General features: G+C 48.0%; 1 long non-coding RNA gene across 2 annotated transcripts in view; it reads right to left on the reverse strand.

Moving 5' to 3' along the window:
- The window catches only part of LOC108298889, a 23,729-nt gene extending 19,703 nt beyond the window's left edge, over positions 1-4,026 (reverse strand). Inside the window, exon 1 of one of the 2 annotated variants that reach the window (XR_005198820.1) lies at positions 3,817-4,026. This is a non-coding gene — a long non-coding RNA (uncharacterized LOC108298889). Of the gene's footprint in view, positions 1-2,509; positions 2,744-3,816 lie in introns of those variants that run through there. The other variant, XR_005198819.1, reaches the window with a different exon arrangement.
- Between the last annotated feature and the right edge of the window lie 295 nt (positions 4,027-4,321).

The raw sequence follows: 4,321 nt of genomic DNA on the forward strand, positions 1-4,321 counted from the left end.
AATAACAACACAAACTCAAATCTCAATCTCTACAACCACATCAACTCAAAAGGGCCTAATTAAACTCTATTTTTTATCTTTCTTTATTCCACCTGCTCTGGCACTACATTTAACTATTTAGCCCCCGCCACGAGTAAGCTCAATCGCAATATGCATGCCCATAAACAACGCCCAACAAGTAACTAAAACAACTCAAACACCGTAATTATATAAGGCAGCGGCACCCGTAGGAGCTTCACGAATTAACCCTGGTCCCTCACCCTCATAAATTATTCAACTTGCCACAGTCTTATAATTAACGGTAACCTCCACCGTTTTATTGGGATCACCACCTAGTAAAGCTACTATAGTTATTTCCAACATGAAACCTAACATAAGAATCCCTAAAATATCAGTGCTTGATACCCATGTCTCGGGATGCTCATCGATTGCTATTGCCGCAGTATAACCAAAAACAACCGTTATATCACCTAAATAAATTAAAAACTATAAGCCCTATATAAGATCCACCAAAACATAATGTAATTACACAACCTACAGCACCACTAAAAATTAGCACTAACCCACCGTAAATAGGTGAAGGCTTAGAAGAAAACCCCACAAACCCCATTACTAAAATAATACTTAATGAAAATGAAGCATATGTCATTATTCCCACATGGATTATAACCATCACTAATGATATGAAAAACCATTGTTGTACTTCAACTATAAGAATCCTAATGACTTCGCCTCGTAAAACACACCCACTAACAAAAATGATTAATCATTCATTCATTGACCTCCCTACACCATCTGACATCTCTTCTTGATGGAATTTCGGCTCACTCCTAGGCCCCTGCATAATTATTCAAATTACCACAGGGCTATTCTTAGCTACACACTATACACCAGACACTTCAACCGCTTCCTCCTCAGTCTCCCATATCACCCGAGACGTCAACTACGGCTGAATAATCCGCTATTTACATGCCAATGGCGCTTCCGTATTCTTTGTATGCCTCTTTCTTCATATTGGCCGAGGTCTATATTAGGGATCTTTCCTTTATCGGAAGACTTGAAATATCGGTAACATCCTGCTACTTACAACTACAGCTACAGCATTCATAGGCTACGTCCTCCCATGGGGACAAATGTCATTTTGAGGGGCTACGGTAATTACGAACCTTTTATCAGCCATCCCCTACATCGGATCTGACCTTGTACAATGAATCTGAGGCGGCTTCTCAGTAGACAAAGCCACCTCACACGATTCTTGACTTTCCACTTCATTTTACCCTTCATTATTGCAGCCCTAGCGACTATCCACCTCTTGTTTCTGCATGAGACGGGATCAAGTAACCCAACAGGAGTGACATCAGAGCCCGACAAAACTACATTTCACCCCTGCTACACAACTAAAGACATCTTCGGACTAATTTTTCTCCTCCTATCCCTAATAAGCCTGACCTTATTTACACCCGACCTTTTAACCGACCCAGATAATTATACATTAGCTAACCCCCTCAATACCCCGCCCCACATCAAACCAGACTGATATTTTCTATTTGCATACGCAATCTTACCATCTATTCCCAACAAACTAGGGGGCGTCCTAGCCCTCATGCTCTCCATCCTAATTCTAATAACTATCCCTGTAACACATTTATCCAAACAACAAAGCATAGCTTTCCGACCAATCACCCAAATCCTATTCTGAACCCTAGTAGCCGATCTACTTACACTCCCATGAATTCGAGGCCAACCAGTCGAATATCCCTGTGTAACTACTGGCCAAACCGCATCCATTATTTACTTCCTTCTTATCATTACCCTAATTCCCCTCTCCGCTTTAATCGGAAACAAACTACTTAAATGATAAATGTCCTTGTAGCATAATTTAATACCCTGGTCTTGTAAACCAGAAATGGAGAGCATCTACTCCCCAGGACAATGAGGGAAACAATATCTAATTCTAGTAGCATCAACACCCAAAGCTGAAATTCTAATCTTAAATTATTCCCTGAATAATTAATTTTAATATCATTGAAGGCTTACCCATGAAATACTCTATAAGTACATATACTATCTCTACCCCTTATGTAATTAGTGCATTATTGCTTATCCCCGTGAATAATACCTAGTACTGCAAATGCTTGATCATACAGAGCACATTAAGCCAAAACGTACATCAAAACACTACAAAACATGCTTACAAGCAAGAACTATAACTCCACATTGGACCATAACACATTCGATCCTGCGAAGTACATAACAGCATAGCAAGTACGTGGATATCGTCCAGCACATAATATCATTGATCGTACATTAAATCATTGATCGGACATAGCCCATCACACTTAGACAATCCATCTAACCATGGATATCCATCACTATATTTGGTCTCTTAATCTACCATCCTCCGTGAAACCAGCAACCCAACCCGCCCACATCCGCCGCTCTTCTCGCTCCGGGCCCGTATAGACCGGGCTTGGTTATACTGAAAACATATCTGGCATTTGGTTCCTACCTGAGGGCCATCCCATTAAGATCGCAAGGACGTTCCCCTCCGACTCCGCTTCTGCGGGCTCTGACCACGCCGACTCCACTTTTGCTCGCTGGGACAGCGCCGCCGCCTCTGGCCGCCGCTTTCGCTCGCTCGGACCACATCACCGCGGCTTCCGCTCGCTTCAAAGACGCCGAGGCTTCTGCCGGCCCCGCGGGAAGGGAAGCACCGTCTCGGCTTCCGTAGGGGCGCGCACGCCGGCAGCGTCCCTAGCGACTGGCTGACGCACCACCCCCTCTTAAAGGGGCCGCGGCTCAGACTGCACAGCAGCAGCCTCGCGTTGCGGCACAGGCGGAGCCTCCGCCCAGCCCCAGCGGTGGACGAAAGGCCCCAGTCTGTCCTCCCGGCTCTAGGGCCCTGGAAGTGGCAGGAGTGGAGCCCTGTGACCCCAGCCCCAAGATCGGCTCCCTTTGCCTGGGGAGCTTCCAGGACCTGCCCCTGCCCTCCTCTGGACCTCAGCTTCACAATCTGCAAAGGAAGCGGCCTGGCCGGAGCTCTGGGGTCCCTCAAGCGCGGCGCCTCAGGATGCAGGGCGGGCTCCCTGGTCCCTCTGCAGAGGGGGCCTTAGAACCACGGAAATCGGGGACTGGAGGGACAGTCCCGAGGGCAGCAGGGCCTCCCCGGCCNAATGATAAATGTCCTTGTAGCATAATTTAATACCCTGGTCTTGTAAACCAGAAATGGAGAGCATCTACTCCCCAGGACAATGAGGGAAACAATATCTAATTCTACCATCAACACCCAAAGCTGAAATTCTAAACTATTCCCTGAATAATTAATTTTAATATCACTGAAGACTTAGCCGTGAAGTACTCTATAAGTACATATAATATCTCTACCCCTTATGCAATTAGTGCACTATTGCTTATCCCCGTGAATAATTCCTAGTACTGCAAATGTTTAATCATACAGAGCACATTAAGCCAAAACGTACATCAAAACACTACAAAACATGCTTACAAGCAAGAACTATAACTCCACATTGGACCATAACACATGCGATCCTGCGAAGTTCATAACAGCATAGCAAGTACGTGGATATCATCCAGCACATAATATCATTGATCGTACATTAAATCATTGATCGGACATAGCCCATCACACTTCGACAATCCTAACCATGGATATCCACCACTATATTTGGTCTCTTAATCTACCATCCTCCGTGAAACCAGCAACCCAACCCGCCCACATCCGCCGCTCTTCTCGCTCCGGGCCCATATAGACCCGGCTTGGTTATACTGAAACCATATCTGGCATTTGGTTCCTACCTGAGGGCCATCCCATTAAGATCGCACGGACGTTCCCCTCCGACTCCGCTTCTGCGGGCTCTCACCACGCCGACTTCACTTTTGCTCGCTGGGACAGCGCCGCGGCCTCTGGCCGCCGCTTTCGCTCGCACGGACCACATCACCGCTGCTTCCGCTCGCTTCAAAGACGCCGAGGCCTCTGCTGGCCCCGCGGTAAGGGAAGCACCGTCTCGGCTTCCGTAGAGGCGCGCACGCCGGCAGCGTCCCTAGCGACTGGCTGACGCATCACCCCCTCTTAAAGGGGCCGCGGCTCGGACTGCACAGAAGCAGCCTCGCGTTGCGGCACAGGCCGAGCCTCCGCCCAGCCCCAGCGGTGGACGAAAGGCCCCAGTCTGTGCTCCCGGCTCTAGCGCCCTAGAGGTGGCAGGAGTGGAGCCCTGTGACACCAGCCCCGAGATCGGCTCCCTTTGCCTGGGGAGCTTCCAGGACCTGCCCCTGCCCTCCTCTGGACCTCAGCTTCACAATC

Source organism: Cebus imitator, unplaced genomic scaffold (genome assembly GCF_001604975.1).
Source record: "Cebus imitator isolate Cc_AM_T3 unplaced genomic scaffold, Cebus_imitator-1.0 Scaffold1172, whole genome shotgun sequence".
Classification (NCBI taxonomy): Eukaryota; Metazoa; Chordata; class Mammalia; order Primates; family Cebidae; genus Cebus; species Cebus imitator.